Source organism: Pinus tabuliformis, chromosome 3_1 (genome assembly GCF_031772625.1).
Source record: "Pinus tabuliformis cultivar Carrire ecotype Pingquan chromosome 3_1, CPIR1, whole genome shotgun sequence".
Classification (NCBI taxonomy): domain Eukaryota; kingdom Viridiplantae; phylum Streptophyta; class Pinopsida; order Pinales; family Pinaceae; genus Pinus; species Pinus tabuliformis.
The window spans coordinates 349,988,160-350,003,854 of record NC_142301.1 but is presented as its reverse complement, the minus strand read 5'-3'; the positions used below and the strand labels follow the sequence as shown (position 1 = coordinate 350,003,854).

The following is a 15,695-nucleotide window of genomic DNA, read 5'->3' as shown; positions in this document are numbered from 1 at the left end:
GAAAATAATAAATGAAATACATGTATTTTGGTCATTTTCATTATTAATATCAAGGATAGAAAGTAATTTATCTTGTTAATTATTATTAGTTTACTTTAATTAATGTGAGTTATAGTTTTTAATTTCAAAAAATAAATATTTATTTTTCAATATTAATTAAAAAAAAACTATTTTTTAAACATTTGATTGGACCATAATTCAAAGTTTTCTTTGCACAACACAATGTCATATAATGCATTCTCTCATATATTTTTTCCAAAGTCAATATTCATGATAAGATTTTTAGATATTTATAAAATTATTCTTTTATTGTTAAGATTTGAAGGAAAACCAGCCAAATTTAGTATCTTTGAAAATAGCTCATATTCCAGTAAATAACATATTTACAATCAATTACTATCCACAAAAATTTCAGAAATTCTTTGTATAAAGAATGGATTGGAATAAGATGCAGATAAATATGCATACAGAGAGTAAATAAATATGCATATGAAGAGTTACCTGTAACATCCAACCATTATTTATGTGTTCATCAACACTTTAATAAGAAAGAGTAAAAATGAAAAAGTGTCAGCTTACTCATGCTTACTTCTCACCAAAATTTATTATTATTCACTTCCAATGTAGGACTACAGGAACCTATTTTCCTATTAACCACTATCACTTTAGCATTTACTAATGCAATTTATAATGTTCTATGCAATTTCTCTAAGAGTATAATTTGTAACCTCTGTGGCAAAGACTAAGCTTTCATGTAGCAATTCTTTTATATGGATATTAGGTTTCATGTTGCAATATCTCACTGGTGGAGGAAGATACAACAAATTTAAAATTATTCTAGAACTTATAACTTATAATCTCAAGACTAAAGAAAATACATCTTATCATATCTTCTTCATTAAAACAAGCATTTGCCTCATTAAAAGCATGGCTATAACTACATATATTATGTATAGGAAAAGGTTAAACAACTTGGAAGAAAGAGGTTTCCTAGGTAGTGATGGAATAAGGATGTCATTGCCATGCCATCAGGGATAAAGAAAGACATCATTTTGTGGAATAAGTATAACATCAAAAATATTATTACATCAAAATTTAAGGAGAAATTATGGGGTGGTAAAAATTAAAATGGAGAAACAAAGACAAGATATATTATAAGGAGGTGATTAACCCAAAACTCTAAATCAAAATTATCTCTTTATCTTGACCAGTGTAAAGAAGAAAGTTAACACTGCTAAAATAAGAATAAATTCTCATGAGCTTCATAGTTAAAGTCAATATTGTCCAATTCCAAAACATCATGGGATGAAAAATATTGTCCCCTCTATGAGAATAAGAGTGTTGAAGATTAAAAACACTTTATCTTATATGGTCATCTTATACGCATCTAATTTTAAAATTATTTGTTACAATACCCATCTTCTAGTGATATTGAAATTCTTTTTGTAATGTTTTTCAAACATTGAAATAAAATGCTAAAGAATAAATAATGTTTTTCTTTCTAGACCATTTCAATTTTAATCATCATCATCTCTTTTTTTTGTTGTTGTAAGTTTGACAATGATGAGGCTACATCATGGTCATGTCCAAGAATAACACCTAAATAGAATGTGGAATTGAACCAATGACTAACATCTAAGAGTGCCTTAATAGTGCACCTAATCATTCTTTATCCAAGATCTCATCGTCATAATAAAAAATAATATGAATAATCACATTTATTCTTAATAAAACTATATCTAAAATCATCTTATCTATTAAATTATTTTAAAGTTAATTTTTTCCAACATATTTTTTAGTGTGAAATTAACTAATCAAACGGGAAAATCTACTTAGAGTAGTTGAATTGGTAATGGCCATGGAAATAAATTCTCACCGAAAGGGAAATCTTAAGTTCAAATCTTGTGCTATCCCCAATGAAAATGAAAATATGATATAATGAACCTATAATCTTAAATTAAAATTTAAAAAAAAAAAACAAAACAAAAAATTAATATATATATCTAAGTAGTTATTAGTAGACATATATAATCCTTCATCCTCCTCGTCTTACTTGAACAGGAATGTAAATAAACTTTAATATATGTATATTTTAAACGCTTTTAGGTATTTGTTACTTGAACGGCAATGTAAATAAACGTTTATATAGGTATATGTTAAACGCTTTTAGTTTTTTTCGCATAGGATTTTTTATTTTATTATTAGAATATTATAAAAATAAATAGATTATAAAGATGGTTAAATTTACTTTGCCCCGAGAATTTATTTATTTGATCAGAATTGTTTTTTAGCACAATGATAATTAAAAGCCGAAGGAAAATGTCCAAATTATTATTAGACAATTTAATATATTTATATATAAAAAAAAAATAGATTTTTTTTTTTAAATCAACACTGTCCCAGCTTATGGTGTTAATATACCGAAAAAAGAATGATTAAATTACATATATTAGAGTTGAAAAGCATAAAATAAATCCTAAAGCCAAGTGACAGAAGGAGATTTATTTTCTCGTTCATTAGAAATGATGCCAATCAAGTGGTCCTTCGAGCATCGTTGTGCTTCTTTGTGAGTCTAAGATGGGGCATCGCTGTGCTTCTTTGTAAGCCATGAACAAAGGATTACAAGAAGATGAGCTTGCTTTTTGAGCTTACCTAGTGTAACTTTAATCTTGGTATGCTTTCCTTTTTTCCTAGATAAAATATGAGAAATCAATGATTTGGTACGTTAATATAGCTCCAATATCCTAAAAATTATAACTCTAAAATCCTCAAAAATGTAGTATTTCTAGTGTAACTAGTTTTCAAATCTAGAGCAAATCCAATAATTTGTGAGTTTATCTCCCCACCTCACGATATTCATACTCAACCTTCACATTTTCTTGCATAGCCTAAAGTTTCTTCTCCTATATATGTGAGACATAGTAAGACAAAGTAGTGGAAGGTGTCATGAGCCTCCATTGTTGTAGATTCCATATGGGTTTGATGGGGGTGGAGGTTTGTGATAAAATATGAGAATCCAGATTAATTTATTAATCAAATGCAATTACATATATACAAGAATTGTTGTCTCAAGATAGGTATGCTATTTTGGACACACAATTTATTGGTTGAGAGATTATCTCAACTATACACCAATCTAGGAAATAGATCCTAACTACTAGGAACAAACTCCTTTACTTAGTAAGAATCACAACTGAGACAAGTAGAAATTAGATATTCCAACACTCCCCTTTAATGAGTACTTGTTTCCATATCAATCTGTAAAATCTAGTTGTAGTCAAATATACCAAAAATAATATGTTGAGGTTCATATAAAGGAGCAACCATCCATTAGAATGCATGGGTACTAACTGTTGCAACTGCCAATCTTGTACGATGTCCTTCGCATACATTATAAATGCACACATGTACCTGTAAATCCCCCTCCAATATCATCATGGGTTTTATCGGATCACCCTAAACCATACCACCAAGGGCTCTCAGCCACCAAGGCTAAACAGAGCCATGAAGGCTCAACAATGCCACAAAGGCACTCAATTCAGCCACGAAGGCTCTTCGTGTTAAAATCATACCATGTTAAAATGAGATACAACTAGGGCACTCGAGCGACCATGGGCCAAAGACCCGACTCAACCAGGCCAAGCGTTTTCTTGGCTAACCCTAAACCATGCCAACAAGAATATTTCTCCCACTTCACTATTGCACATGGTTTCTGTCTTACCACAAACCAACATTGCCAATACAAAGTGGATTTTAGATTACCACGAACTGTATGGAGATACATATGCCTTACAAGGCTTACAACACAACTCCAACTCTTGCAGTCACCTGGTACATACTTTACAATGACCACTATAAAACATCCTAGACTTGCTTAAAAATGTATTGACATATACTATGAGTCTATTTTATTTCAACACACAATATTTTACCTTATTTGTCCATTTAATGTTGCTTCAACCAACCAACTAATATCCACTCAGCAATCAATTTCTTCTAAAATCATATTCAACCTTAGTGTCTTCATCTTGAATCTTTTCAACTTCAAATTTTCCATTGTTAGAGTGATCAATTCTAACCAATAGCATTTACACGTTAAGCTGATCAGGCTCAAGTTATAAAACCCAAAAATAATTCAAGAAAAAATTCATTTTACCAAGCATATACTAATTTGAGGCATAGTGGAAGTCCAAATGGTGAGGCAGCTCTCATATGGAGATGATGTCCACGTTAACTCCTCAGTGGATCGAAACAGAGCGTGTATGTCCCTGAACGATTGAAGGCGGGTTTAGTGGCACCTTATGGTACAGAACTTCAAACCGGCTGCACCAAGCAACACAACTAATCCACGGTTCCAGCAGCTCAACGCACAAGTTGGGCATAGCACAATCGCCATTAGTCGATCCAGTTCACAAAGCCCAGTCACAGGCTCACTTCAACAAAACTGGTCTCAACGTTTAAATATTCACGCAAGCAGGAACCGTAGAGGTGAGCGTTGATGAGAGACACCTCATGCCCGCAGACCGTCCAGGGAAGTAAGAGATAATGTTGAAATCTAATTTCAATGCAGACCAAGAAAAACCGTGAACCAAGCCAGAAACCGTTCACCGGATTTTCTCGGAGCTATTTGCCGACGAAGGAATAATCCGGGAAGGAGCTCCGAGAAAATATGGAGCTGACGCGTGGTTGACCCCTGACGTAACGCAACGTAAGAATCTCGGAGGTTAACTTTCAGCACTTGTTGGTCTTCCGATATTGTTCTCCACCGTTGGATTTGCTCCCGTGTTCTCCGTCGTTGATCACCTGGAGCTGCATACGAACCCACATCAATTCAATGTTTTGCGTGGAGTAAAAGGTTTATGGTTGACCGCCGTAGGTAAAAGAATTTAATGATTGGTACAAGATTTTGGTGAGGCTCTTTTAATATGAGCATGGGCATGTTATAATATATGTTTTTATATATATTTATATACGGCATGTATTAAATAGGAAATCGTATGTAATAAGTTTAATGTTTTTTGTATTGATTTTTAAAAAAAATGTTATGCATTGCACACGGGAGGCATGTATGGGTATTCACAGCAGTGAAAAATGTTGATGGTGTGGTAAAAGAAGAAGAAGAACCAGAGGATGTATGCACAGCAGTGCATGAATACATTCAGTAATGTTTTGTGAAGTTTTTTTTTAAGTAGCGAAAACCATGTGTGGTTTTGCACGAAGTAAGTTTTTGTAAGTTTGTGTAAGTTCTGCTTTTACAGCAGTATGTAAAATTGTTTTACACCAGTGAATGAAAATGGAGACTTTACAGCAGTAAGTTATTTTTCACAGCAGTGAATATAAAAGGGATTTTACAGTGGTAAATCTTGGTATCAGTTTTTAATGAATAGAAAGTCTTATGGTGGTGAAATACTCTGTTTCTCAGTGAAATTTCTTTTAAGTCTTCTGTGTGCACAAAAGATCTTGGAGCAAAAGAACAGAGCATTGTCTCTGTGTGTTTGAATATTTGGTTTTTGGTATTTTCCCCATTAAAAATTCCCAACAGTGGTATCAGAGCTGGCTTAGGCTCTTTGAAGGAGACAAAGAAGCTGAAGGGAGAAGGTTGTTGCTGCAGCAAAACATCTCAGGCAGACAGAAGACTCAGACAACAAAGGATTCAGGTATTCTTCATAGCTATCTTGTTTGTTATTGAAGAGACAGTCAGTGTTTTAAATACACAGTCAAGGAATGGCCAGCACAAGCACTGGTATGGGTTTGTTTAACACCCAGCTCCCACAGTTTAATGGGAAGAACTATGACTACTGGTCAATAACTATGACAGCTCTGCTTGCTTCCCAAGATTTATGGGAAATAGTTGAAGAAGGCTTTGAAGAACCAGCAGATGAAACTGAGTTCAATGCATTAACTCAAGGAGAGAAGGATCTATTGAAGAACAATAGGAAGAAGGATTCAAAAGCCCGTGTGTTGTTGTATCTAGCAGTAGACCAGAGTATGTTTCCAAGGTTAGCAGCAGCTAAGACAGCCAATGAAGCATGGCAAACCCTCAAGACAGCCTATCAAGGCATGGAGAGAGTGAAGACAGCAAAGCTACAATTGCTGAGAAAGGATTTTGAGAACTTGAACATGAAGGAGTCAGATAACATTGACTCATTCTTCACTCATGTGATTGGTGTAATCACACAAATGAGAACTCATGGAGAAACCATTGAAGACAGAAGAATTGTGGAGAAAATATTGAGGGTCTTACCCTCAAGGTTTGATGCCATAGTCACCACCATCGAAGAGACAAAGGATCTCTCAAGTTATTCAGTTGATGAGCTACATGCATCACTGATAACACATGAGCAGAGGTTGAGTAGGAATGAAAACTCATCTCTTGAGCAAGCCTTCAAGACCCAGATGTCCTTTGGAAGAGGCAGAGGTCAAGGCAGAGGAAACAAAAGAGGAAGAGGCAGAAGCCAGAATAGAGGTGGAAGGAACAACTCATCAAATGCACAAGGAAGAGGCAACAATCCAAATCAGAACCAAGGCCAAGACAGCAGCCAACAAGGAGGACAACATCATGCTCAAGGACAAAGGTATGATAAATCTAATGTTCAATGCTATTATTGCAAAAAGTATGGACATTATGCTAGTGATTGTAGAAAGAAACAGCATGATATGAACAGCAGACAAAATGCAAATGTTACAAGAGAAAACAGCAGTCAAAATAATGTCCTGTTAGCTTGTAACATGGCTGAAACACATAGTGAAGACATATGGTTTTTAGACTCAGGTTGCAGCAACCATATGACAGGAAACATTGCCCTCTTCTCAGCCTTAAATCAGAATTTGAAATCAGAGGTCACACTAGGAACTGATAGTAAAGTGTCTGTTATGGGAAAAGGGGAGGTAAAAATATTTACAAAACAAGGAGAAAGGAAAACCATAGCAGATGTCTACTATGTCCCCGGAATGAGATGTAACCTATTGAGTGTTGGACAACTTATCCAAAAGGGTTACAATGTTTACTTTGTAAATGATGTGTGCACCATCATGGATATACCACCCAGCAAGAGATGCATTGCTGAAGTGAAGATGACAAGGAACAGGATGTTCCCTCTCCGGATCAGGGCAGACTTGAAGAACAAAGGTGAAATTGCAGCAGTCACCCAAGAGGCCTTCCAAAGCGTGCCAAAGGATGAGAACTGGTTATGGCACTTGAGATTCGGGCATCTAAATTTTGGAGGTCTAAACTTGTTGAGCAGGAAAGGAATGGTAAGAGGATTACCATTGATAGAGAAACCGGACAGCCTATGTGAAGGCTGCATTTTGGGAAAACAACATAGAGAGAGTTTTCCATCAGGGAAAAGTATAAGGGCAAAGGCACCCTTAGAGATTATCCACTCAGATTTGTGTGGACCAATGCAAGCTCCATCATTAGCTGGCAGCCAATATTTCCTAACATTCATTGATGACTGTACAAGAAAGACTTGGATATACTTCCTTAAAAACAAAAGTGAAGTGTTTGAGAAATTTCAAAACTTCAAAGCACTTGTGGAGAACCAAAGCGGGCTGCATATAAAAGTTTTGAGAACTGATAGAGGAGGTGAGTATATCTCCAAGGAATTCCTAAGATTTTGTAGAGAAAATGGAATTCACAAACAGTTTACAACAAGGTACACTCCGCAGCAAAATGGAGTTGCTGAAAGGAAGAACAGGACCATCATGGATATGGCGAGGAGTATGTTGAAGGCAAAGCATTTGCCGAATGAGTATTGGGCTGAAGCTGTACATTGTGCAGTTTATATATTAAACAGGTGTCCTACAAAAGCAGTCATGAACAAGGTGCCGGAAGAGGCATGGAGTGGGAGAAAGCAAGGAGTCACCCACATGAGAGTTTTTGGGTGTGTGGCCTATGCACACATACCAGATCAGCTAAGGAGGAAGTTGGACAGCAAAGGGGAGAAATGCATCTTCATTGGATACAGTGATGAATCCAAAGCCTACAGGCTGTACATTCCATCTACCAAGAAGTTCTTTGTCAGCAGGGATGTTCAATTCATTGAAGAGGAAGCTTGGGATGGAAGCATAGAGAAAACAGTGAATGTCAAAAACTGTTTGTCTCACGATGAAGATGAAGAGGAGGTGGCTGAAATGAATTCCCAAACAACAGCGCCAACACAAGGACAGCAAGGTACACCATTGAGGATCAATGAGAGTGCTTCTCCAAGCACACCACAAGGAGGAAATTCAAGTGCATGTTCAAGCACTTGCACACCAAGTGAACGAGGTAAGAAGTTTAGAAATCTAAGTGAAATTTATGAAGAAGGAATGAATTCCTTATTTGCCTTGTATTGTCATGTTGATGATCCTATTCATTTCGAAGATGCAATCAAAGATAGGAAATGGATAGAAGCTATGGATGAGGAGATGAATGCCATAGAGAGAAACAAAACATGGGATTTGGTTGAGTTACCAAAAGGCAAAGAAGTCATTGGTGTGAAATGGGTCTATAAGACCAAGAGCAATGCTGAAGGCAAGATAGAAAGGCACAAGGCAAGGCTGGTTGTCAAAGGGTACAAGCAGCAGTATGGAAGAGATTATGAGGAGACTTTCGCCCCGGTTGCAAGAATGGAAACCGTGAGAGCAGTGCTGTCCATGGCAGCACAAAACAAATGGAAAGTCTACCAAATGGATGTGAAATCAGCATTCCTAAATGGAGTGTTAATGGAAGAGGTTTATGTGGAACAGCCTCTCGGATATGAGAAGAAAGGTGAAGAGCACAAAGTGTGCAAATTGAAGAAAGCTCTTTATGGGCTGAAGCAAGCGCCAAGAGCATGGTACAGCAGGATAGATTCATATCTATTGGATAATGAATTTGACAAGTGTGAAGGAGAACCCACAGTCTACATCAAGGAAAAGGATGGTAAGATTTTGATTGTGGTCTTATATGTTGATGATGTTATTTTCACAGGTAATGATGATCAGCTCATTAAGAATTTTAAATCAGTCATGAAGGATGAATTTGAAATGACTGACATGGGTTTCTTGAGATACTTCTTAGGCATAGAAGTAGATCAAAATGAAAAAGGAATTTTTATATCTCAAGCAAGATATGTAAATCAAATTTTGAGCAGATTTAAGATGGAAGAATGCAAGGCAGCCATCACTCCCACAGTAATGGGATTAAAGCTCAGCAGAGAGGACAGCAGCAAGGATTTTGATCCTAGCTTGTATAAAAGTATTGTGGGCAGCCTTATGTATTTAACAGCAACTAGGCCTGATTTAATGTATGCTGTTAGTTTAATTTCCAGGTTCATGGAGAGGCCAAAGGAGGCACATTGGCAGGCAGCAAAGAGAATTTTGAGGTATGTCAAAGGCACCAAAATGTTTGGAATTTTATATCATGCCTCAGAACATTCAGATTTGGTTGGATACACAGACAGCGATTGGGCTGGAAGTGTAGATGATCGGAAGAGCACTTCCGGTTATGTTTTTAATATGGGTTCAGGAGCCATTTCATGGGCTTCTAAGAAGCAGTCCATTGTAGCATTGTCTACAGCAGAGGCTGAATATGTGGCAGCTACAGCAGCAGCATGTCAAGCAGTGTGGATGAGAAGAATGTTGAGAAGCTTAGGCCAAGAGCAGGCAAAAGCGACAGTGATCTTTTGTGACAATAGCTCAGTTATTGTATTGTCAAAGAATTCAGTGTTTCATAAGAGAACGAAACACATTGATACCAGGTTTCACTACATCAGAGAATTGGTGAACAATGGAGAAATTGTCCTAGAACATTGCAGGACTCAAGAACAGGTAGCAGACATCTTGACAAAGCCACTTGATCAGAAGAGCTTTGAATTTTTGAGAAAGTGTCTGGGTATGACTGAATGCCCAGCTGTTGAAATTAAAGGGGAGTGTTGAAATCTAATTTCAACGCAGACCAAGAAAAACCGTGAACCAAGCCAGAAACCGTTCACCGGATTTTCTCGGAGCTATTTGCCGACGAAGGAATAATCCGGGAAGGAGCTCCGAGAAAATATGGAGCTGAGGCGTGGTTGACCCCTGACGTAACGCAACGTAAGAATCTCGGAGGTTAACTTTCAGCACTTGTTGGTCTTCCGATATTGTTCTCCACCGTTGGATTTGCTCCCGTGTTCTCCGCCGTTGATCACCTGGAGCTGCATACGAACCCACATCAATTCAATGTTTTGCGTGGAGTAAAAGGTTTATGGTTGACCGCCGTAGGTAAAAGAATTTAATGATTGGTACAAGATTTTGGTGAGGCTCTTTTAATATGAGCATGGGCATGTTATAATATATGTTTTTATATATATTTATATACGGCATGTATTAAATAGGAAATCGTATGTAATAAGTTTAATGTTTTTTGTATTGATTTTTAAAAAAAATGTTATGCATTGCACACGGGAGGCATGTATGGGTATTCACAGCAGTGAAAAATGTTGATGGTGCGGTAAAAGAAGAAGAAGAACCAGAGGATGTATGCACAGCAGTGCATGAATACATTCAGTAATGTTTTGTGAAGTTTTTTTTTAAGTAGCGAAAACCATGTGTGGTTTTGCACGAAGTAAGTTTTTGTAAGTTTGTGTAAGTTCTGCTTTTACAGCAGTATGTAAAATTGTTTTACACCAGTGAATGAAAATGGAGACTTTACAGCAGTAAGTTATTTTTCACAGCAGTGAATATAAAAGGGATTTTACAGTGGTAAATCTTGGTATCAGTTTTTAATGAATAGAAAGTCTTATGGTGGTGAAATACTCTGTTTCTCAGTGAAATTTCTTTTAAGTCTTCTGTGTGCACAAAAGATCTTGGAGCAAAAGAACAGAGCATTGTCTCTGTGTGTTTGAATATTTGGTTTTTGGTATTTTCCCCATTAAAAATTCCCAACAGATAATATAGTATGACAGGGCCAACACCTGAACGCCGGAGAAAATAACTGATAGTATATAGCTATGAAGCACCATTGACCCGTAAATTATAGCTGCCATGCTCCCAATAAATCCCAAGGTGAATGGAAACCTCTCTTTGGAACCCATGTGGGCGAACTGATTCCTCACACCTTTTAAAGCAAAAGATAGACTATATAATAAATATGCAACCAAGAGGAAAGCATATTGCAAACTTCTGAGGCATCACCACCATGACTGGGAGAAACATGGTGAAAGAAATAAAAATGAAGAAGATGCCCGTGGCTAAAAATAATCCAAACTACATGATGGATTTTCCTGAAGGCACGGTGCTCGCAGCTGACTGAAAATTTCCTCGCAAATCCCGCACTCCTTTCGACACAATGTTGAAGGTGTCCATAATTGTATCATTTGCAGTTCTGATCAAAGGGGCAAAGGATTCAGGCACAGTGGCTTCCATATCCGCATCATTCGACTTGGAGGCAGCATAAGCATTCCAATTTTCCAGCAGGGAAGGCAATTTTTGCTAGTCAGTGCTACTGGGTCCTCCCATAAACCACGCCTGTGTCATCCTCTGCATTTTTTCGAGCAATCAAAGATGTTGCAATCCCCGTCCTTCCCATATTTATTTCCTTCCTGTACCTATTAGTTGATGCACACAAAATCTAGACCAGTGAAAGACACGGTCAGATTAAAAGGTGCTTATATCACAGGCTCCGTTAGTCGGATTTCCTCAGCCACGGCCGCATGAAGTTGATCCTTGCAATAAAGTGCTGCCTGTGAACCTCTATGGCCATCGTAGATGCCAGAGAAGTGATAAACCACATCATTGTCAGCCACGAAAGCAAGCATCATCGCCACGGTGTCTTCCATTTCCGGTCGCCTAACAACATGTCTTCTTGGAACAGGAGCAGACGCTCTAATCATGTTTTCGTTGCCACCCATGATTATGGAAAATTCTTCCATGCCAACATATGGAAAAACCCGAAAAATTAAAACAAAAAACTGAACTCTTTATTTCCCTCTGTCCACGATGGTCCAAGGTTCCTCGCCAAGGAAGGGCCAAGCCCACAAGGGGTCAGGCACTCAAGGTTTTTGATACCATGATAAAATATGAGAATCCAAATCAATTTATTAAACAAATATAATTACATATACATAAGAAGTGTTGTTTCAAGATAGGTATGCTATTTTGGAAAGAGAATCTGTCGGTTGAGAAATTATCTCAACCACACACTAATCTAAGAAATAGATCTAACTACTAGAAACAAAGTCCTTTACTCATTAACTACTAAGAACAAAGTCTTTTACTTAATAAAAATTACAATTGAGACAAATAAGAATTAGATATTCCAACAATTTGCTTCACCATCACAAGTTAGTGGTGTAACCAAAAATTATATAAAAGTGAAAAGAAGAAAAAGTTTTTGTTAAATCCAAACAATAAAGCAGCTTGATGAAGAACCATCGAATTAGGCTAGTTGTGGGAGGGTACCAAAGATGTTGAACAATATACATGCTTTACAAATTAATGTTTTCCTTTCGCAACAAGAGTCTCTATGGTATCAGTAGAATAATTCTAATATCTTGATGTCAATGAAGTTGTAGGGTCATCGAGGAAACATGCCATGTCATGAACGATTTAATGGAACCCTCTTAGGGCGGAGCTAGTTCAGATCAATAATCTTTAGGGATCAACTAGTTCTAGCTTGTAGGATTGCATCACGCCTTCATACACCCCATACAAAGAATTAAACACTACTAATGTGAGAATTAAATAAAATATATTTCCATCCATGTTACTTTAATTCATTTGTATCGTAGTTTATGTAATATTTTTTTATAAAAAATAAGATTTTAACTTGTTTCTTTTTAAATTATACCCAATATTAATGGAAAAAGAATTTATGCAATGTTAATATCCTTGTATATTTTAATTTGAAAATTTTTTGAATAAAAATTTAAATAATAATAAATATAAATATAAAATAAATTTTCAATCGTTTTTAATAAAAGTTAAAATGACTAAGTACAAATAAATTATTACTAATATTTAATAAAATAATAATAATTACATGTATTTAAAATAATAATAATTATGAGTATTTATTTCTATATCAGTCTGAATTCCATTCCATTTTATTATATTACAAATTTATAATACATATATTAAAAAATATATAACAATTTATAAAAAATTAGCTTATAACATTGAATTAAAAAATTGTAAATATAAATTTTATTTTGTTTCGAATATAATATTTTACATTATACTCCTAAGATGTTGAGTGATGTTGCCAAAATGTAGTGTGACATCTCATGTTTTCAAAGATGATTCAACTCATGCATGTGTTATAGTGTGACTTTAACATTTGTCAAATATTCACTCTTATTTTCCATTATAGTTCCAATTTTTTCAAGATTGGATAATTTTTCAAACAAAGTCGTCTATTACCATTGAAATTTCAAAATTTAGGAAATTTTCACGTTTAATATTTGAGTCAAAAGTTTTCAAGCCTCGTCAACCCACTAGGTATAAGTTATGGAGTATTCGTCTCAATAGGAGTCTCTCAATATTCATTTCAATAAGAATCTCAATACCACATAACCTTAGAAATAAAACATGGAAGGAAAGTTCATGGATTGTTCCATACCGAAACTCCCCTGGTTTTGGAAACGGGATACCTCCTATTTTACTAATTTTGACCGTAAAGTCGAGTTCGTATCTTTGCACATGAACCACAAGATTATGCTATGACTAAATTTAAAATGTTTTAATAGAATTGAAAGAATATAAAATGGATTATAACATAATGAGTTGTTTATTTTCTTAGTTTAAATAGAAAAATTGGAGAAATTGGTTTATAGGGTTTATTTTAGGGGTATATTTGAGTTTAGTGATTTGAGTTCCACAATTTTTCAAAGATAATTTAAGGTGTTGTTCCTCTGAGATGATAATAGTCAATTGATCATGCCAAAGCATCTAAGATATTTGTTTTACAGGTTTTTGTTTTTGTTTTAATGGAGGACCAATACATAGAACAATCATAAGGATGATGTATTAACTTTTTAGGTTGTACTAATAGATAATCAAAGGGATGCTATTTAACTTCACACGGTGATTTGAATTAATAAGTTGACTAGAAAGAATAGTAAAGAGATATGACTAATTTAGATTTCAGAAATAAAGATAAATTATCATAAGTGGGAAAACCTTTGTCCAATGTTCAAAAGTTAAACAAACTATGCTTAATATTACATAAGATGCTGACAATTTTATGATTTAGAGGGAGCATTTCAGACAGACAATCCAATATCTGAGTCTTTTTATGATAATAACTTCAGAAGAAATTTTAAGAATAACTCTAACACGTTTATTCTCACTTGATATCTCTGTAAAACTTAAGCATATGCAGAATAAACATAATGAATGAAACACATAAAAAACTTATGGAAGAAAACGAGACTGTATGACACCGAATTCAAAATCCTTTGCTTTATTATCAGTGATGTAGCAAAAGCTTGTACGTCAATGACTTTACAAGGTTGCCTATGGAAATGTACCAACATTAATAGCTCATAGAAGAGAGTTATTTATATAAGTTTTTAAACAAAACCCTAAATTGATTACAAAATAGCTTGAAAGAAGATAGGAAAAGAAAAAATGTTGTGTGATGCGTCCATTCTAGATAAGAAGTTGTTGATGATTTTTCCTTCAAAATATATTGTTGTTGTCTTCTTGTTGGAATGAAAATTTAATTAATTGTTTCATACAATTGATCCCACCTTTTCTCACTAGGTATCTCAAGATTTACCATCCTTCTAAGTATCCCATCAACTTCGTTATATCTCTCAAAATTGGGCTTAGTGAGAAAACGTGTTTAAGTTCATATTTTATGGTGAGGTGAGAGCTCAAGGCTTCTAAAATATCTTTGTTAGTAATCTGTCCTTTTATCCCTACAAATTGACTACTGCCTGCTGCAATAGTATATAGTCCCTCACAGTAATCCTCCAATTTTACTAGCTAATCATTTGATGACACTATCTCAGATAACCCTTTTTTATGCAACATTCTGAATTTAGAATGAAACCTTCTAATTTTAGTGTTCAAATCTTCACATTTTGTTTTTAGTTGTGTTAACAGATTATTCTTCACTAGGACTTTCTTAATTTCCAAAATAGTGGCTCTCCTATCTGGAATGTTCATCTCTTGTAACTGCTGCCTAGTTCTAGAGTTTAGTAACCTGATCATCCCTGATGCTTCTTTTGGTTTTGTACCCAATGTTGTCTTCTGGGTCTCTATCTCCGCCCTGCATTTAGAAATCAGTTCTTGCTGCTCAAAAATGATTTAATATGCATGGCCATACTTCCGTTATAGAGTGGCTAATATCTAACCAGATGTCTTCTTTGGCTTGGGCCAAAGTGTGTGCCATTAGAGTCTTGCTTTCTAACTGTTTAACCTTGATCTCTAACTTATGTTACTTTTTCATTTCCTCTACATACATGGTATCATTTTTTACCTTTTGTGACTCTAGGGCTTGGAACTTCTAGAGTAACTTCTCATTTTGTTGTTTCTGTGCTTGTATCTCCTGTGATAACCTTGTTGTTTCATCTATTACTGAGGATGAAGCAATGTCAGTAGGATATGAGCTTAAATCTGCACCTGTCATTGCAATTGTTGTCACTTAGGTCACAACAAGCCGTGCTCTCTTTTTCCTTGAGCTATATTTCTATCTAGTCTTCCATTTTCTTGATCTGTATGTTTTCCTCAATGATGAGCTTCAACAT

At 35.3% G+C, this 15,695-nt stretch overlaps 1 pseudogene; it reads right to left on the bottom strand.

The window, feature by feature from the left end:
• Positions 1-4,457: 4,457 nt before the first annotated feature.
• On the bottom strand, positions 4,458-11,487 carry LOC149187159 (protein transport protein sft2-like; annotated as a pseudogene).
• Positions 11,488-15,695: the final 4,208 nt, after the last annotated feature.